This window comes from Lepisma saccharinum, chromosome 1 (genome assembly GCF_977018435.1).
Source record: "Lepisma saccharinum chromosome 1, izLepSacc3.1, whole genome shotgun sequence".
NCBI classification, from domain to species: domain Eukaryota; kingdom Metazoa; phylum Arthropoda; class Insecta; order Zygentoma; family Lepismatidae; genus Lepisma; species Lepisma saccharinum.
This window is the reverse complement of record NC_139229.1, coordinates 222,879,473-222,901,554: the sequence shown is the minus strand read 5'-3', so window position 1 is coordinate 222,901,554 and position 22,082 is coordinate 222,879,473. Positions and strand designations below refer to the sequence as shown.

General features: G+C 38.5%; 1 protein-coding gene across 2 annotated transcripts in view; it reads right to left on the bottom strand.

Moving 5' to 3' along the window:
- Sym (symplekin scaffold protein) overlaps positions 1-977 on the bottom strand; it is a 175,536-nt gene extending 174,559 nt beyond the window's left edge. The window contains exon 1 of one of the 2 annotated variants that reach the window (XM_083112238.1): positions 796-977. The gene's annotated coding sequence lies outside the window, so the exon portion shown is untranslated. Of the gene's footprint in view, positions 1-338; positions 420-795 lie in introns of those variants that run through there. The other variant, XM_083112247.1, reaches the window with a different exon arrangement.
- Positions 978-22,082: the final 21,105 nt, after the last annotated feature.

The window sequence follows — 22,082 nt, the reverse complement described above, 5'->3', positions numbered from 1 at the left end:
ACACTAAAAACAAATGCCCACCTTGCAAACAAACTCTCAGTACCATGTGACATGAACCGAAACATCGTCTGCAGTAAATGTTGCGTGGCCTGATGTAACACTAGGATTGCCAACCTTCAATCTCAAATATTTCCAACACAGCTCCAAGTTACAAAACACAAATAATGTAACAACATGTTCCTTCATATCTCATGCAGATGGCAACGATGAAAATGACATCATAAATAGTCCCATCAAAAAACTCTCATTACTCCACTATAATACATCTCCTAAAGCTAAAAACAACACAAATCGTTCGTACAGAACATAATCTTCATAAATGACACAAAAATTATCACCTTATCGCGGAGGTACGGAGCAAAACGGTACCGAGATTTTTAAACGGTTGCATGCAAGTCTAAGTAATTGTGACAATTTTGAGAATATTATAGAATTTGTTTGTTGTCTCCCTGGAACTTAAGTCCCAGTAGAGCGAGTGTTTTCTGTTATGAAAAGTGTATGGACACCTCAAGAGGAATCGCCTCAAAATAGACAATTTTAAAGTGATTCCCAGAGCTTCTGCTAAACAATAGACAACAAGAGCCTCTGCTAAACAATAGACAACAAGAGCCATGTTAAACCGGTATTATACTGTGATTATTTTATAATTAATTCTATATAGACTATATAGGTTATAAAAATTTCGGTTGTCCGTATTTTCACTTCCAAATTTATGGTAATCCTACTTATAACATATGTTTCTGAAGTTTGTGTGCACTTAAAAAGCATACGTATGTGATAAGACAAAATATTTACCTTTTATGTATTTCAATATGTATCCTCTCGTTAGGTTTTTCTGAACTCCTTAATATATACCCTTACGATACTTTATAATGTGTTTTTCCCCCTTTTTTCCGTACATACAATTCTATTTTCAACATTATGTTCAAACATTAAATTCAGGTCTTCAACTTCACATGTAAAAAGCTTCTTCTTCTTTTTCGTGACCCTCACCGGCGGGTATGTAGCAGTCTTGGTCAAGGATCTAATCAGGCGCCCGTCAAGTATCTGAGCCAGCGACGCCAGCTGAGCAAGATCTTCTCTCGTTGAGCAGACAAATCATTTACTTGACGCTCTTTGCTCATTGATCAAAATATCAGTGGGCCCGTTCCGAAAGTCGCACGAGTTTAACGCGTTAAACGAGTTATGGTAACTGGCCGTTCCATAAGTACTTCCGTGCGTTTCGTGAGTTTCATTATGCTGTCCCAAAAGTCGCATTCCGTGCGTTTCGTGCAAGAACGAGATTCACCAAACGCACGGGCCAGGATGCTGGTTTGTTCCGTGAAAATCGTCTGCTCCTTGCAGACAAAGCGCGTGCTGATGGATTCAAACTGCACTAGTTCGGAAAATGTATTATAATTTTAACAGATAGCGATATGAAGCAACATGCACAAGATAAGTATGCCTTGACCGTTCTTAGAATGTGATTAAAATGAGTAACAGTGGCCATAATAAGAGTTTATTTTTGCCATAAGGACATCCCTTCCGCTGACGCCATGCGGAAACTTTCTCTAAACAAAACGCTGCGCCTGCGCTTTCGCCTAGCGTGTCCCATAAGTCTGTAAAATAACTAGTTTCACCAGATTCACGAGCCCAGTTATTTTCGTTGAATGCGTTCGTTTCGTTAAGACTTTCGGAACGCACCCAATGTTTTTGTATAATCTGTGATCAATGTGGCTGCGTGAACATTTCCACTTTGAAATGAAAAACGTTTTAAATCCATTCATTTTACAGATAGTGACACAAAAATGAGATGTGCAAAATATCTCGGCGATATTTGTTTCGGTTCTCGAGAAACACGCCTTCAAACACCGCTGAAATTCACCTACTACGTCACGGATTTGAAAACGTCCTCTCCACAGACAGGAGGTCCTCTGACGTCATCACTTAGAAATGCGTGCAGGCGGGGCTTCTGCTCGTCCCGTCAACTTAGCATGAGCCGCGGAAGCGACAGAAAATTCATTTGTTACTGTGTAAAACAAGTATCTTACAACTTCCAGTGCAAAAATCTGTGCTCCATTTCTTGGAGATGAATTATGCCCTAGCAGTAGAGTAGTATTTACTACAATTCAGCCACTCGGTAGAGGGTTTTCCCATTAGGGTGACAAAGCAAACCTTGCAACAGTCAATGGCTGATCACGTGAACAGCCTTGTTCATTGCGACTACATAGGTTAGTTCTGACCATAGACATACTACTACAAGATGTTACAGCTGGGGGTTAAAAATGGTTGACAGTATGGCGGCACTGGAAGGTCGTTTCCTCGCGACCACCGACAGCAGCACCGTCGGGGAAAGAACAAAAGACGAACGCTATGCGCAAGAACTCGCAGATTGCTCGAAACGACAAAACACTATCGTGTGCCGTACCATTCGCTCTCCGAATGGTTTCTAACTGCGTTCAGGCGATTTGCGCGTATAATAAATTATACGTGCAAATTGACTAAACGTAGTTAGAAGTGGCGGAAATTCATTATATGCAATGCTTTCGTTTAATTACAAACTTTTCGCATTAAAATTGATTTATGTCACAAAAATAAAAGTATACGAAAATTATATGGAAAACTTTCTATTACCAAAACTTCCTGAAATTGCACTCTTACTTTAAGCGGAAACATATAATTTCCTCTAAAGGCATTTTCAAAAACATTCTTCATCATACGAAAATGATCGTCTTAAAATAGGTGACTTTTTTTTCTTGGGTGGAGAAATGGAATGAAATAAGTATACAAGAATTCAGAACCATTTATGTCATGCTAATCCATATTTGCAAAAATATTTTTTCCCTGGTTGATCCTTCGGCTATACAGGATTGTATTGCAAGATTTTACACCGATCAATAAAAAATATTTTGTTTGCCACATATTAAAACGGAAAAAATGACTGCGTACAGCAACTACACTCTATTAGAAATAGGTTAGTCTGCACAGAAAAAATATAATAATTACCAAGAGAATACTCGGAAGATTTCTCAAAAATCAAATAAATAAAAAGTACTAGGTTGAAAAGTTCAGCCTTTAACACAAATTTACTGTCATGACACTGACCATTAAGTTGAAGTGAAATTTCATACCTTATTGTAGCAAGTGCAGCAGCACCTACTATACATATATGCTTCTTACACTGAAAGAAAGGTATGAAAACATATTTTCGAAAATTAATAGTTGTTCCTTGAAGACTTCTTTCAACATTTAAAGCAATTGAAAGAATGAAAACCCGTAATATTGAAAATTAATATTTCTACTTTAAAAATACCCAGAAAATATTAACAAAAATAATATCTACATATATATAAAATAATATCTACAATATCTCTTACATAAAACAGCTTATTTAAAAACCAAATACTCATCATTTACTAAATAGCTGAACATGAATGAAGAAATGTTGATTTATTTCCCTCCACGATGAACTTTGTGCCAGCAGATACGAGACTTAAACAGAAAAGTGCCATATTTATTACACTTCCCACGTCCAAGTCCCATACCGGACTTTGCATTTGTATCTCTTCTATCTTGATGTGTGCATAAAACACGCGCACAGGTGGATAATTCCTAGAAATTAAATAAATGATCTACAGTGCTGTACAGTGGGATTAATTTTCTTGCATTTTCATGTTCAAATACTATTAAAAAAATATGTACTGGGAACTGCCCAATGGGTAATATAGTTTCCCTGGTGACACTAACATTTCAGTAGCCAACATGCTAGTGCTCACCACATAAATGAGAGTACACTTTGCAAAAATAAAGTCGACCGAAGCTATGGCAAACAAAAATAATGTACTTAATGTACTGACTTTAAGAAATGCATGACTTCATTATCAACTTTGGCTGCTTTATCCTAAGGACATACGAGCACCATTACAAAAATGAAAAATTCATTTTGAACCTTGCTACTCCATACCTCCTTTCTGTAGTTATTACGCATAGTTTTATAACATGAGCAACTAGTATTTAATGAAGTACAACATAAACAGTGTTCAGCAGAGACTTCTTACTTTCATACATCTCACTGGAGTTCTGACTGGCAAGAACTTAATGTTATAGGAATGCCTTTTCTGGAATTACAATTATTTTCGTCATAGTATTTTCTTCACAAATTTTAAGATAATACTTTTAGAACACACTGGTTTACACGCCAATTTCTGCAATATAAGAGGTATAAAAAGATACTGTGAGTTTTTAAATGTCCTGCAGTAAATGACAGTTTTCTTCAGTTAATATATATATTGCAAACTTTTGTATTTAGCCTACTTTTACGTCGCTTTTCCGTTCACTTTGTTTAACCGCAACGATGAGAACGCATAGTTAATTTATTATGTATCATCTCTAACATCACATTTCTTCTCTCTTTTGGCTAATCGCTACAATAAAGATGAATAACTACAAGCAGTATTCGAAGTCGGGGTGCAGGAGTACACCCCCCCCCAGACAAACACTACCACCAACTGTACAATCTAAGTATCACCCAACCTGCCATGATAAGAGACGCGAAAACATTCACTTGTCCCATCTCCTTTTATGAGACGGTGAGCAACACTAACATTAACAATAGAAGCATCCCTCTAGCTGTCCCCAAAGTCTCGAGCAAACATCCTCCCATGTAACAATTTCCAGTTCAATGAAATGTCACTCACAAGGAAACAGTGATGCCCAGGTCGAGAGTCAAACCTGGAACATGCGACTTCCTCAGATAAATCATGTATTTTGTGTATAATAATTACAACGCCAGTTCATTCCTGGTTTAGACCTTAATTTGCAACACGCAGCTGATCAGATTTCATTGCGAAATGAACGTTTACCTTTGTACATTAATATTATAATAAAAAGGTAAAAAAAAAAGGTAAAGTATTCCCCTGTGCATAGCACCACGCCATGAAGGCGTATAGGGGGTGTGGGGGTAACGCCCCACACTTTCTTGATCCGGTCGTGAGTGGGGGTGATGTGATCAGCATCACGCCCCTGACCGCCTTTACCCCCCAGGGTTTCCCCCAGGTACCATGTTATTCGACGCTGGGTGTGCGCCGGGGCCGCTTCCACCGTTTGAACCGGCCGGGGATCGAACCCGGGACCTTTAGCATGGTAGTCAGACGCGTTACCGACTGAGCCATTGTCGATTCTGGTAGTTTTGCTAATTTGATTTCCAAAGATTTGTTAACTAATATTATTGGCAACTTCACACTGAGTCCGTTATTAAATTCATATACTTCGATATCAGGTGAAAGATTGTGTTTATTAGGCCAATTAAGCTTAAAACTTTACTATCATAGCAAAATGTACATGATGCCTTTTGTTGTAGGCGATAAGATTAATACAAATATATTAATTGGTAGAGTTGGAATGAACATATTATTTGGTGATTGGCGCAGCAAACTTCTAAATGAGTTTCCTGAAACTGATTACATTCAAAATGAAGATTCTACACATGCTTGCTTAGGTTTGGAATCAAAAGATTCGCTACCAGATGCTTGTTCGAAAATTCAGCATTCAGGCATAATGGATACTCCAAAGGTACTCAAGCTGACAACAGACATTTGCATTTGGTTACTGCCCCTAGAGGATCATTTCTCAACCTATGAGGCATGACCTACTGCTGGGTCCCGAAGAGGTGTTTGGTGGGTCGCGAAGTCTAAAATTTATTTACCTTGTCTTAAAAACCTATTACATTTAAGTTATTAAGATTTTTTTAAGGATTTAAATTGAACCTGTGTTTACGTAGTTTATCTTGTGTAGTAGTTGTGATGTGCTTGTATGTGGGTTTGTCTTGTGTAGTAGCTGTGCTGTCTAGTGTGGTTGTGTTTATCTTGTGTAGTAGTTATGCTGTCTAATGTGTTTCTGTTTGTCTTGTGTAGTATCGGTGGTGTGTATGTATGTGTCTTGTGTTGTAGTTGTGCTGTCTAGTTTGTTTTGCCTTGCGTAGTAGTTGTGCTGTCTAATTTGTTTGTGTTTGTCTTTTGTAGTAGTTGTGGTGTGTTTGTGTTTATATTGTGTTATAGTTGTGATGTGTTTGTGTGTGTCTTGTGTAGTAGTTGTGCTGTCTTATGTGTTTGTGTTCGTCTTCTGTAGTAGTTCCTCCATTCATATTGGGGGTTAGGCGTAGAGCTGACAACTCTGCACTGTAAAAAAAAGCCATGTCAAGAATCAGCAATATAAGGCCATGGATGTTCCCAAGGTAAAATAGTTCGGATCTCCGGGTGGGGACTACTTTGGGAGGTCCCTGGACTAAGGATAAGATCTACGTTAGGAATAAGGATATCAAATTAGGCACCTGGAATGTTCTGAGCCTTTACCGGCCTGGGGCATTTCAGTGTACAGTTAATGAGATAGTTAAGTATAAAATAGATGTAGTAGCTGTCCAGGAAGTTAGGTGGCCAGGAGAAGGGAATTGTAAAACTAAAAATTATACTTTTTTCTATGGTGGTATTGAAAATCATAATTTTGGAACAGGCTTCTTCATAAATAATAGAATTATCTCGGCTCTTAAAACAGTAGAATTTATTAATGATAGGATATCATATGCAGTTTTACAGGGTAGGTGGTGTAAAATTATTTTAATCAACATACATGTACCAACGGAAGATAAAGATGATAATACTAAAGATGATTTTTATACAGAGTTAGAACAGGTCTTTGATAAATTTTATCAGTATGATATGAAAATTCTGTTAGGTGACTGTAATGCACAGATTGGCAAAGAAGAGACATTTAAACCCACGATTGGTAAAGAAAGTCTTCATGAATTAAGTAATGATAATGGTATAAGATTGATTACTTTTGCAACCTCAAAGAATTTAATAGTGGAACGTACCACTTTTAAACATAAAGATATTCATAAATATACCTGGTCTTATCCAGATGGTAAAACTCATAATCAGATAGATCATATTCTCATTGATAAGAGAAGGCATACTAGTATAATTGACGTTCGTAAACATAGAGGTGCTGACTGTGCCAGTGACCATTATTTAGTAATTGCTAAATTAAGAAAAAGACTCGCAGTGATAAATCATAAGCAACAAAATCTAAAAGTTCTAAAATTTGATACAGGAAAGTTTACTGATGAAAGAATTAAGAAAGATTACCAAATTAAACTGTCAAATAGATTTGATGTTTTGCAGGATTTAAATTATGATGAAAATATAAATGAAACAGACGTAAATAAGAATTGGGAGCACATACGTAATGCAATAGAATCAGCAGCTAAAGAAAGTATAAGTTACCACAAACCGAGAAAAAGTAAGTCATGGTTTGATAATGAATGTCATAATCTAATAGAAATAAGAAATCAGGCTAGACTTAGGTGGTTAAATAACTCTGACGATACAAATCTAAACAATTATAATAGAATAAAGCAAGAAGTTAACGGCACGTTTAGAAGTAAAAAAAGAGAATACTTGAAAAGCAAAATTAACGAAATTGAAACAAACAGCAAAAATAAAAATATCAGAGATTTATATAAAGGTGTAAATGGGTTTAGAAAGGGGTGGCAACCTAAAGTAAACTTGATAAAAGATAAAGACGGTGATTTTCTATCTGACCCAAGCGATATTCTAAATAGATGGAAGAACTACTTTAATGACCTTTTAAATGTCCATGTAGGAGATAAATCAGAAGTGAATGAAGTACACACAGCAGAACCTTTAGTTCCAGAACCTAACTTGACTGAAGTTAAAGATGCTATTAAAAGGCTAAAGAATAACAAAGCACCTGGCATTGATTTAATACCAGCTGAGTTAATTAAATATGGTGGAAATTCATTAATATGTCAAATTCATAAATTAATTTGTTTAATATGGAATAAAGAAGAAATCCCTCAACAGTGAAAAGAATCCATAATTGTTCCTGTGTTTAAAAAAGGTGATAAAATGAACTGCAATAATTACCGTGGAATTTCTCTACTCTCAACAACATATAAAATATTATCTAACATTCTTTTAACAAGACTAACCCCATATGCTAATGAAATTATAGGTGATTATCAATGTGGATTTAAACGTAACAGATCAACTACAGATCAAATTTTTCACATCAGACAGACACTTGAAAAAAAGTGGGAATATAATCAAAATGTCCATCAGCTATTCATTGATTTCAAAAAAGCATATGATTTGGTCAAAAGAGATAAATTATATAATATATTAGTAGAGTTTGGAATACGTAAGAAGCTTGTTAGTATGATAAAAATATGCACCAGTGAAACAGAAAGTAAAATTCGTGTGGGTATTAATATGTCTGACAAATTTACAATTCATGATGGGTTAAAACAAGGAGATGCATTATCTCGATTGCTCTTTAATTTTGCCTTAGAATATGCTGTTAGGAAGGTAGAAGAAACTAAAGAAAGACTAAAATTAAATGGTGTGACTCAGTTGTTAGCACTTGCAGATGATGTAGACTTACTGGGGGATGATGTGAATACAATTAAGAATAATGCTAAAATATTTTTCAAAACTGCTAAAGAGATAGGTTTGGAAGTTAACAAAGAGAAAACTAAATATATGCTTACAGGCCGAAACCAAGTGTTAGGTAATAATCAAAATCTAATTATTGATAGGAGTAATATTAACAAATGAAAATTATATTAAAGAGGAAATAAAAAGTAGGCTTAAGTCAGGAAATGCATGTTACTTCTCTCTTCATAAACTTTTGTCTTCTCGTTTAATATCTAAGAAACTGAAAGTTAAAATATACAAAACCGTAATTTTGCCTGTAGTATTATATGGGTGTGAAACTTGGTTCCTTACATTCAAAGAGGAACATAAATTGAGAGTATTTGAAAATAGGATCCTTAGGAAAATCTTTGGACCTAAAAGGGATGAGGAGACAGGTGAGTGGAGAAGGTTACATAATTTAGAACTACATAATTTGTATTCATGTCCAGATATTATTAGAATAATTAAATGAAGAAGACTTAGGTGGGCAGGCCATGTGGCACGAATGGGAGGGGAAAGAAGAGTTTAGAGGATTCTTGTTGGGAAACCTGATGGTAAGAGACCTGTTGGAAGGCCAAGACGAAGATGGAGGGACAACGTTGAGATGGACCTAAGGGAAATCGTTAGAGATGGAAAAGAGTATATAGATCTTGCTCAAGATAGGGACAGATGGAAGGCCTGTGTTGCTGCAGCCATGAACCTTCGGGTTTAAGAAAGCTAGAGAGTTAGTTAGTTAGTTAGTTCATTCCTGGTAATTCTGAATCTGCAGTTTGGTTTACATATATAAGCAGGATAATATTTAGTTTTCGAGGGCTGTACCGTCGAAACGAGGAGTAAAAAAAGTAATAAAAAAATATTAAGAAAGTTTTTTTTTGTATTTATAATGATAAGCCTTTGCATACGTTGTTAATTCTATATTTTTCTAGACTTGAGACGAGAACGAGAATTGCCCTCCCAAACCGAGACGGATGTTTATAAATTGAGACGAGACTGTCAATGAGACATTTACAAATAAACACGAGACAGACATTTACAACTCTCAACGAGAACGAGACCAAGGCTGCCTTTTCTCGTCTCGATAGGATCAACTTTGGATGGATCAACTTTTGCTAAGATTAGGGTTGCTTTATTTCGTAAGTGAAAATCCAGAACACTGCTGGCCGGAAGCTTGTTGGGAAGCATGGGGGGAGGGGATGTTGGACCCGACAAAGTTGTGTGTATGTAGTCACGAAGTCACGCTAGTATTGATACTTTTCTGTTCATCTTGTGTCACTACGTTTTTAAGAACCAGATATCTTTGAGATGACTCATGGGGGAAAAATTACTGATTTGACAGTCTCAATGCAGTTTCTTATCGCAGAAATTCCGAAACTATCAGGAAATTGCAGATATTGGTCTGCAGTCCCATCTGGTGTGTGGAATTACGAAATTTCCTTCCCATCCGTATCCCGTCCTATACGTCTCTAATTTAAGAGAATGAAATAAGTCCGAGGTATTTTTTATGAACAAGCGGATAGAACAAGGAAACTGGTAATTTTAGTGAACCAAAAAAAAGAGGGGGGTTGGACCCGTTGGATCCCCCTTAAATACGCCCATGGTTATACACATTATTTCCTTGTAATAATTATACATAAACTAAGTATAGATATGTACTGTGCAACTAATGTAATCTTCTCAGTGTATTTTCTCTTATCTGCACAAAAATATTTAATCATAATTTCCGCAACAGAAATGGAACACAAACTGAAATTGCTTTATGGAAAAGAGAATTAAATAGGCTTTATAAATAAAGTGAAGAATGTGAAAATTCCTATTTTGCACTACATAGGTTACGGTAAATATCGATAAATATAAGTTTAAAAAATATTTTTGAGTGTCTGGTTAGCAACCAATTTTATAAGCAATATTTTTGCATGGCCTGAGAACACACACGCAGCTGAACCCTTTCATTTATCTTGCACGTGAGCAGCACGGATATTTCATAGAAGAATGATCATTACAAAGCATAGCATTCCTTTCTCCAATCACTCCTTCTTCCATTATTTAAATCGGTACAGATTTGTAAAACTCCTGCTCACGTGTTCGCTCACCGTGGGCTACCCATCCGGAACTGGACGCTCGAAGCAGACGACAAACGAGCTCTTCCTAAGGAGTGACGTAGTAACATGGCGGCGGCGTGTTTTCAGCGCAACGCTAGCCTCGCAACTTTGGAATCTCGTTTCTGCCTTAAACTGGACGCAGAGAAACGCTAGAACTTGCAGGGGTCATTTTTCCAGAGTGTAGTTTTTAAAATTGTTGTAAAAAAATTGAGTGGAAATGTCCATTGTTTTATGGAAAAGAAAGTTAAATAGGCTTTATAAATAAAGTGAAGAATGTGAAAATTCTTATTTTGCACTACATAGGTTAAGGTAAATATCGATAAATGTAAGTTTAAAAAATATTTTTGAGTGTCTGGTCAGCAACCAATTTTATAAGCAATATTTTTTGCATGGCCTGAGAACACACACGCAGCTGTCCCCTTTCATTTATCTTGCACGTGAGCAGCACGGATATTTCATAGAAGAATGATCATTACAAAGCATAGCATTCCTTTCTCCTATCACTCCTTCTTCCATTATTTAAATCGGTACAGATTTGTAAAACTCCTGCTCACGTGTTCGCTCACCGTGGGCTACCCATCCGGAACTGGACGCTCGAAGCAGACGACAAACGAGCTCTCCCTAAGGAGTGACATAGGCCGTGTCCGGATTGGCAAACGCTCCGTCCAGTTCTCTCCCGTTGCTCTCGCGTGCCGTCGAAGTCACGTCCAAGTCGTCCGAATCTGCATGTCCCCTTGTAGTACGGTTATCACTTTTCCCGCCAGGTGTCAGCTCGAACTTCACCCACCGCGCTCTGGGGCGCAGGCGCATCGCACGGAAGCAGAAGGCAGACGCCAAACAAACATGACAATGATTTCCACCTATTTACTACTCATATTAAAATGTAACACGCTATTTCATCATTTACAATTTTTCTGCATTCAATATTATCGATAAAATGTTAAAGTATAACTGAGTTTTACATCCTCTAATCAGTAAATGTTGTCTGTACAAAGTGAAAGTTAGAATATGGCTGCCAAGCGCAGCGTCACAGCGAGTTCAAGCGTGCATCTGTCGCTCCTCTCTGCTCTCCCCTCCGACTCCACGTCTGCCGCGAATTCGGACAACGGAGGTTGGCTGACTCCCCGAATGGAACGGTGCTCTAGGTGACATCTGCTGCCGATTCGGACGCGGCCGTAGTAACATGGCGGCGGCGTGTTTTCAGCGCAACGCTAGCCTCGCAACTTTGGAAGTCTCGTTTCTGCCTTAAACTGGACGCAGAGAAACGCTAGAACTTGCAGGGGTCATTTTTCCAGAGTGTAGTTTTTAAAATTGTTGTAAAAAAAATTGAGTGGAAATGTCCAAATAGTTGATGTGAACAAAACTGTCGAAATTTTCATTTTCACACCCTTGCAAAACTTTCCAAAACTACGGTGTATATTTATACTTATTATTTGGAATAAACAACACTTTCATTTTAATACAATTATATAAACTGGAAAATTACATCACCTCCTGTTACTTGAATTTCCTCTCTAATTACGCTATATCGCAACCAGGGTTGGCAAAATTTATGTTTTTTTAAAAAAAGAACAAAACAAACTGTTTTTTTTGTTTAAAACATTTTTTGTTGTTAAACATAGTTTCAAACCTGAGTTAAAATACATGTTTTAAACATGTTTTAAACAAAAGAAAGTCAACCTTTTCCCAGTAAATTATAGACCGTGTTAAAAATGTAAACATAAACATTGGTGAGGTCTTGCCCGGTTCCCCCGGAACTTCCTGTTTAGGCCAGTCCACGTTGTTGCCAGTGCAGATTCACCATCATACGATGTAAGAAATGGGCGCTTGTTTTCATCAGTTGTGCGACGATAGTCAAGAAAGGCATTTGTTAAAGTTCTACTATGAAGGAGTGGACGTCTTGAATCCGTCGGATGATCAACTGCAGAGCAGATTATTAAAATATGACGTGTCTTTGTGGCCGCCAGTTGTATAGCACACTACGTACCACAGAATCTACGTACATACAAGTATCTCATGTACACGCACGACGAACTGTTAGATATATTTAATTATTTTGTAAATGGAAAAGTGAGGGAAAGATAATTCTATAAAACAAGTGATATCATTATATTATAAAGTATGCTTAAGTGAATCCTTGCCAACAAATCTTCAGAAGTAATGACACATAACAAATACTAGTAAATATATGTGCTTTCAACGTCTCCTTTCCGCCTGAGGGATTTAGGGAAAACCTATGATATGGCATGCCACTTTCACTTGGAGGAATTTACTTCAAGCAACAAGGGAGTTTTCAGATTGAAGCGACAAGCGATATCGGGATTTCGCACAGAAGCATTCGATCTAAAGCAAACATTCACCAGTCACGCTTGCGCAAATAACAGGCCGGGGCAACACAAAGCACGGTATTGATAAAACGGGCCAGTCCGAGCGACAAGCGACACCTGCAATTTGTCATTCGGAAGGTGTTGCTTATTTTTTAATATTGATTTCCAAGAGTCACATATCGCTGCAGTCTGAAAGCTTCCTTTCGAACCAATTCACCACAAGAAAATGAACGTGTCGCTTGGACTGGACTGTTGTTTTCTCAGTACCATATATCGTGTCGCCTCGCTCTGTTGTACTCGTATGCAAGGTGAATTGTCTCCTTTAGAGTAAAGGGGCTGTTGCTTGTCGCTTCGGTGTGTAATCTCCGTGCCACTTGAAATAAAGTGAATCGTCAGTGTTCAATGAAATTTTTCGAACCTAAGCGACACGACAAAAACTGCACGTGTCGCTCAGATTTCCAATGGCGTGTATTGTGCCGCCTGAGACTTGATTTCCCATGAGCGGTAAATGCTTATTTATAGACTAAATGGGTCTGTGTCGCTTGTCACTTCGGTACGAACCACTGCTGTCGCGTGTCGCTTTGGTTTGAAGTTTGAAACCTCACTAAGAGGCGTGCTTTTTCACCACAACACAATACGCAGATAAACGATCAACATGCTTGTAACAAAATGCAAGTCGTAAAAATCCTTTCCGGGTACCAATCATTTCTCGTTCTGCTTGTATCAACAGGTTTCGTCTCTCTACGTCCTTCGGAAACCTAGGACGTGATACTTGACTCAATAAATTTGTTCCCGATCGAACTGTGCAACCATATGCTACACAGCTGACACCCTATTTCCTTGTAAAAGAATCTCCACCTTGCTCTTTCATATTAACGTCCATAGCACCGTAAGCGTAACCGGATGTTCGTGGGGGACCAAACGAGTGCGCATACTCCACAGTAGCTCCGCCTTTAACAAAGTCTATAGTTAAAGTCGTTAAAGAAAAAATACTAATTTCTTTGAGTACAGTGGCGGCAAGGAGGGTTTATTTCCCTTTGGAAATAAGGTTTACCATACTGCAGGGTAAGGGTGTGCGGGACAGAATTTTTTGGGTCGGACGGGAAATTCTTCAAATCCCGACATTCGGGACGGGGAACATTCTCAATTTCCCGAGAAAGTCAGGACATTTTCGGGACGGGATATGTTCGAAATTTTTCCGAAGCTCTTGAAATCTCGAATTCTACACGTAATTTTCATCTTAAGTGCTTGTTTTTGCACTTCTGGTACAAAACTAACAATTTCTGATAAGTTACAGACATTTACAGTGTAGAAAACGTTGAGAATTGACGACTTTTTAAAATTCGGTATTTCCCGACTGCTTGGGATCCCGAAAAGTCAGGAAGTCATTTTCCGAAGTCGGGAACGGGACGGGATTTTTTCCCCCGATCCCGGTTCCGGCTCTTTGTTGATCCCGCACATCTCTACTGCAGGGACAAAAGTTGGGGGTATTAGACCCTCTTTTTCCGTCACTGCTGAAGTAGATTAGGATTCATATTTATCTAAATTTCTAGAAACTAAATATTATAGAATTACTATCCTCGTCTTGGAAAAATCAGGGTGAAATATTTCCATCTGCCTGAACAGTTTATATGGGCGCTATTCGCCGGATGTTTACATTTCTGTGCTTCCTTGGCGCTGGCGGGTACTGCACTTCCGGTTTTTGAAAATAATAACATTGAATTCAATGGTGTAAAGGCAGTGTCTTCGGAAAAGGCGACAATATTTGTGTGGGATTTGGCTTCAATTGTTCTCAGGTATCTATGCATCGTTTGCAGACAGACCCGATATTGAAAGATCAGTGGCTTTAGGCAGTAAGGCGAAAAGATTTGACACAAACACGTGGGAGTAGGCTCTGCAGTCGGCACTTCATCAAATCAAATGAAAATATTTTACATGTTTCGAAAATTATAATGGTCTAACGTACATGTGTTGATTAAGTTTAAAAGTTGGAACTATTTATAAACATATTATAACGCATTTGCCTTTTGGTTGATGATAAGCGCAGGCGCGTCGCGTGATAATGTTCGCATGAGCACGTGAACGTTCATATAAATGTTTTAAATTACGTACATATTAAATACACACACACACACATATATATATATATATATTTGTTCGAAAAAAATACTTCTTTGATGTTCGAATATATACCCACAATTTACGCGGAGTTGACGTCTTTCACGTCTGATAACTTTTTTAGAGAGTTGGTAACACTGACTCCCACGGTGTTCCACGAATTGCGTTGAACACAATTGCTTTCCGTGTCGCATCAAACTGACAGCTAAGGGACTGTTGGCCACTATACCACGAAAATGTTCACTGGGCTGTGCGAACATATGGTGCTGGGAGCCCTGATTCAAGCGGCAATACTTCTTGCATTCGGCACCAGAGTGCAGCATATACAAGGCATATCTAGGGGGACTCTGTGCTCGAGACGGTCTGCGCTACATAGTTGCAAACTTTAGTGAGAAATCGCTAAACCTGGCGTATTTTAAATTTCAGTGGGCGCTAAAGTTCACGGAATAGTTACGAGCGACTTTTCTTTAGAAACTAGTCTGCAGGAGTTACATATCTTTCAAGGTTTGTATGATATGAGCATGTGCGTCTAAAGGCCATTCACACTATGCATTTTTTTTTAGTAATCGACGTTTTTAATGCAAAAAAAAAAACTCTCACCAACTTAAATTGCAAAGGAAAGTGCGGACTATATTTACATCAATTGAACGCGCATTTTTCTGGTAACTATACTCAGAATAGTATGGAGTCCTAGGCCTAAATAGCTGTTACCGAAAACAGTTATCAATTGATGTTAGTAAATTATTTTTACTATTCTCTACGTTATTAGAAAATGCTTATTCTGAAGAACAAAATATAACTTTCAAGTACTAGAGATGCATTTTTGCTACATATAATATTTTCTTCTTTGAAGTTAGAAAGTTAAAATGAAATATGCATAAAATTATCTCATTTGAAATTAAGTAATTTTTTAATCTACATATAAATGAACAAACATTGAAATTTAATTTATTGGTTGGAATAAACCTGATGCAAGTTGTTCTTTGCAGCACTTTTTAAAAATATATTTCGCATTTTTCACCTGTAAATTTGATTCAGTTACTTTTAGCGCATGTTGAAGATTTAGCAACTTCTGCGTTTCAATTGTTGGCAACACTGTTAGTAGTTATGTAGGCCGATAAATCAATTGATTGGAAAAGATCGATCAAAGATCAATTGATGATGTAGGTGTGTGGGCAAGCAAGTGTGTTTTTTTGCGTGATGACGTCATAAAAGGGGCGTGGCTTATTTTGTGAGGTTGATTTTGATTGGTGCGTGGGCGGGGTTTTGTTTCGTGCGTAAGATTTTGATTGGTTGTTGGGGTGAGGAGGAAAAGTAGTGGATTCCGGTGACGGTTTTCTCGGAATTGGAGTACGTGTTTCCGGTGTCTGAGGAAAGATGGCGTTGATGAGTTTGAAATTCTGGGAATAGTGATACGTGTTTCCATTGTTTGAGGAGAGATGGCGTCTAAAACTGTACTAGGAGTTGAAGTAATAAAACCGTTTGTACATATAAGTAAATGTTATTATTGTATCGAAATAAATAGATGTAATATACGTACAAAATTCTCTCCCTCCACCAATACAACACTGTACCAGTCGAGGCGTTACGGCAGAATGAAAAATCTGCAGTGATGGTCAAAACACATACATATCAGTTCTGTGTAGGGTTTGGTCATTAGCGGAACGGATGCAACTTTTTTGCTGATTATGAATGCCAGAGATAACCAACCACAACTTCCGCGTTGAGTCTGCGGGCAACGGGAAGTTTGCGGTTTGAGCCCGTTGTGTGTGGCGTCGATGATTTTGAAATTCTGAGAATTGGGAGGGGTGAATAAGATAAGAATGTGCGTTTAATTAAGGAGATAGGCGTTGATGAAATTGTGGTGGGGAGAGGGAGGAAATCCGGCGACGGTTGGTTGCTTGGTATTATCATTTTGTTGGTCGTTAATTGAAAAGGACGGGAAGGAGTGTGGCGTGTTTGTTGTGGTGGAGATATGTGGTTTCCGGTTGTTATGAAATTCATGGAACTGTTGAGTGATATGTGTGGTGTGTTTGTCGGGCTGGAGATATGGGTTTCCGGCTGTTAATGAGTCTGGTGATTAAGGGAGAGGGTTACGAAACTTTCGGCTGAGTGCTATGTGCGGTGGTCCGGAAATGCTGAGATAAGAAATCGTGGAAGGCATATGATAAGAATCCTTGTGGTGTTGAATAAAAGGAGATAGGAGTCGTTGTCGGATAGCATGTGATGGAGGAAGAGCAAAAGGAAAGAAAGAACTGTGAGAATCTGGATGTAAAGAAAAAAAATAGAGCAAAAAGAGTAAGTTTCTCGGGAGAGGTGACTGTGTATAGTGTACCAGGACAGGAAGAAGATAGGAGAGGCACGTGGGCGTTGGACGCTCTGCGCGAACGAATGCGCACGGAATGTATTGATAACGTAGATCGGAAGGAAGGTATATAAGGGGCCAGCGGATTGTGTTGTTACCAGAATCACCATCTCCATTGTAGAATCAGCAGAGTCGCTTTTCACCAGGAGCAGCAGATATTGGAACACCGTCGAAAGATCATCAGAGTCGTTGGTATCTGTCTGAAATCCGAGCAGGTATCGAAGGTGAAGTACCCTAAGGTAAGTAAAAATGTAGTATCGTGGCTGACACTAGGAATAAAAGGTCCTGAATTAGATCTGGAAGAGATGGTCGGATATTCCGACCGTCCTTCAAGTCACAAGTAGCCTGCCCGATGGCGCAGTGGTAGCGTCGTCGCCTTGTAATCAAGGGGTCCCGGGTTCGATTCCCGGTGGAGGCACATAGTGGTTCGGATCCCACTTTAAACTGTAGGTCCAGTCCCGATTAGCCGTACCGTGCATAAAGTGGACTTAAAACACCCAATCAATCAATCAATTCAAGTCACAAGAATCGTAAACGAAAATATTTGTTTCTTTCCAGCATCGGCAAAGTGGAAGAGCAGTTCGGCAACAGAAACCCGCATCGTGAATTCCCGGATATCATAGAGGAGACCGACACATCGGAAGCAGAAAACGATACAACTTGAAAGGTGAGAAAATAAAAAAATATTACCTATGGCAGCAGAGGTTTATTTTGAACTTGAGAAGATACAGCCTATGGTGAGGGGGGTGGCTCTTCCCGGTCCTCTTCTCTAGCTGGAGGTAATGGAGGCGTAATATGTCCCTCCTCCTCCTCCTCCTCGTGTTGCACTAAATTGACCTCCACCTCTTCCGGAGCAGGAGAAGGAGGACGAACATAGCCCCTGAGGACCGCAGGAGGTACCAGTAGAAGTAGGTTATCAGCTCTACGAATATTGCGTCGATTCATTCTGAAAAACAATATATAATAATTAAAAAAATATATTGTGTTCCATGTAGATATCGGCTATAAAGAAAAAAGTGTTATTGTCGGACTATGTCAAAATATACAATGTTATGAGAAATAAATTGAAAAATAATTACCTTTGACGATATTGATGAAAAATGTCTTCCATCCTTTGCCGATTTCGGTTACGCCGAACAGCGAATACGGCAAAGGTGTATTCGTATTGCCGATCTATTTCAGCCTGCTCCTCCAGGCACCTCCTAACACCCCTGGTAAGCTCTGCGAATTGCTCTCCTTCTTCTGCTTCTACATGATATTCATGAAAAGCATTACGCAGAGCCTCTCCTTGCTGCATGTTACGTTCCTGAAAATATGTGTGAATTAATATATAACAGTGATTACAGTTTGTGTAATATATATATATATATATATATACACATATAACTAATATATTTTCTGTCTATTTTCAGATGACTACACTTCCACTAGGGTTCAGTCTACTGTATGGTGACGTAAAAGAGGAGACGGGGACTACAACAGAAGAGAGAAGAAATTTGTGGAGCAAAGTTCACGCACGCCAAGTAGAAAAGCATGTAGTCAGCTACGTCAAGTTCTGCGAAGAAAACGGGTTGGCCGAAGATTTATTGCGCCGACTAGAAGAAACGTGTAAAGATTTTGAAGTGAAGGTGGACACATTTGTGAAAATATTCAGCTTCATTATTGAAAAAAAAGAAACGCGGCAGTGTTTGGTGATTTTGTAGAAAACATACAGAGAGTCCAATATGTACCCTCGCATTTATCGTTAAGAATCTGTTTCGAGTTAATGGAACTATTTAAAAGTGTGAGGAATGAAAGAGCAGAAAATAAGAAAACAGGAGGAATGGGGAAAGAGCTAGAGGAACGGATGGTGGAGATGTTAAAAAAGAGAAAACTGAACGAATAAACTAACAATCACTAATACATTAACACCTGTTTGTTCAGTTTTCTGACCGGTCACGGACATTTTAGGCTTGCAACACTTGTATAACCAAGTTGTTGCAAGTCGAAAATGTCCGTGACTGTAGATATTGTGGGTTCCTGCTGGATAACCGAAACTGTTAAATTATTGTAGAAAATGAGATGTGTTCCAAAATAAAAATCCCCCCTATTTTGCCCCTCACTATGCTAAACCTTATTTACCAATGAAAAGTAAACTGTTAATATTGTAGAAAATGGAATGTGTTCCAAAATAAAAATGCTATATATCGGAACCCCCCCCCCATTTCTGCCCCGCACTATGATAAACCTTATTTACGAGGGAAAAATGAACTGCTTTTGGAACCTAATCGCCGCCACTGCGATAAACCTATACTAAAGTACCAGTATTATAACAAAATGTAAAAAAATATATATGAAAAACATGTACTATGAGTTGAAGTAATAAAACATTTGTAAATACAAGTAAATGTTATTATTGTATCGAAATAAATAGATGTAATATACTTTCAAAATTCTCGACTTCCATTAATACACCACCGTACTTGTAAAGAGTGTATAGAAGAATGAAAACTTTCCACTGAAGGTCCCAACACATGCATATCAGACTGCAACTTCCTTGCTGATTATGTATGCCCGCGATAACCGACTTCTTTGTTCGATGGAGACTAATTAGTAGCGGCTATCGTTATCATATAACTCTTTCCGCCTGGAATGCTATAGAGAACCTATTCATAGAAACACTATTTCCTTGTTACATCCTGTCAGAAATTCCCCAGCGTCAAACACTTATAACCGACTTCTTTGTTCGATGGAGACTAATTAGTAGCGGCTATCGTTATCATATAACTCTTTCCGCCTGGAATGCGATAGAGGACCTATTAATAGATAACACTATTTCTTTGTTACATCCTGTCACAAATTCCCCAGCGTTAAACACTTATAACTGGAAATGGAGAACATGCCTGTGAAAGGGGTTTATCTGCAGTATGTTTTACTGGGGGGTCAAACAGGACCGGAACTGTTTTTTTTCAAACATGAGTACAGGGCCTACAGTTTTAAAAGTGGGTATGTGTAGATTCCGAATATACAATTAGTTTTACTCTTAGGCAAACATGACCGTAACTGAGGACCCTTTGAAACATGAGGTCCGGGGCCAAACAGGGCCAGTAACTGAGGGCCCCTTGAAACTTGAGGTCTGGCGACAACAGGGCCGTAACTAAGGACCCTTTGATGCATGAGGTTTGGGATAAAGAGGATTGTGACTGAGGGTATTTTACTTCAACTTTTTTTAAAAAAAATTCAATTTTTTAAAACAAATTTTGGACTTTTGTCGATTATTGTTTCGATTATTTTTTCGATTATTTTTCGATTATTTTTTCGATTATTTTACAATTTTTGCGAAAATTTCAAATCGATATATCTCCGTCCCTAATTGAGCTAGAAGAATGATCGATAGCTTTTCGGACTCGGAATGAAGTTTTTTTCCGTTGAACTAGGTTTCATCGTTCTAGGTTCGGCTGTTTTCTACTTTCTTTATTTTCAATAGTAGATTCCTTCCAACGCTTTACTGATAGGTCTCGACATCCAACGCTCTACTGATAGGTCTCGACATACATATTCCGAATCTACATTTTTCCTTTATTTGCCTACGCTAGTTCGTATACGTAATATCTTTGATATGAGCCAGGAAAACATGTGATGAAGACGGTTAACCATTTCCGGAAAATTACATAGGCTTCATATTATAGATAAACATCAGAAGACTGTTACAAATTTCCGGGAAGTTTACAGATTAGACGGTAGAACCGTTAGGAACGGAATTAACTGGTTCGGCATGCTTGCGTATATAAAGAACGGTGTTGTCTCCACAAGACAGTCTTCGTGAAATAGTCAGCCTACTATCATGGACGCACAGTTATCCGCTGACGATCTGTTAGTGCTATATCGTGATGGATATTACACAACACCTAGACAGTTGCGGGAAGTGTTGGTGAACATTGCGCAGAAAATCATCGCGGGAGAAATTATCTCCTTGGTCGAGGAGTATGACCACTTACTACGGACAGTGACAACATCCGTACCCGATCTTTCCGGAGAAGGATGGACAGGTATATCCGAACAGTCCCTAGGCACGTCGTCGACACCCGATCCTGCGTCACCAGTCACCAAGGAGAAGAAGATAGCCGTCGCATCCGACTACGTTACATCACCAGAAACTTCTACGAACGCTGCATCCGGATCACACCCGGAGCCTTTGCCAGGACCGTCATGGAGACCGGACCCCTTACCACCAGCAGAACAGCCATCCCAGAATGTTTCTGTATCAGATGGGAAAGGTAAGAAAAGAAAACGTGCTTCAGTGTCTCGTGAACAGATAGGGAATATAATATTACACAACATTCAAGAACGCGAATATCCTAAATTCCGTTCCAAGGGACGACGTGTTGAATTCAGTTTCTCACAACCTCCAGAGAATGTCAATCCTCACACTTGGATTCGCGAAGGTGTTGAAAATCTTGTCACCTACGTTAAAAAGGACACCAAGGAAGAAGACAAAGTAGGTTTAACTCTGTCTAACATATCTGACCCAACTGTGAAAGATATTTATATCGGGTGGCATAGATGTGATCAGTTACATAGTGATATGGTGTGGAACATTATGTACAAAATATTGCAAAGTGCAAAAATTTCACTGCTACAGATCGCTTAATTTACGAGCGGATCATGTCAATATACCTGTTGGAGGGGGTGGGTGTACTCGAACATATTGTTTACCTAATTA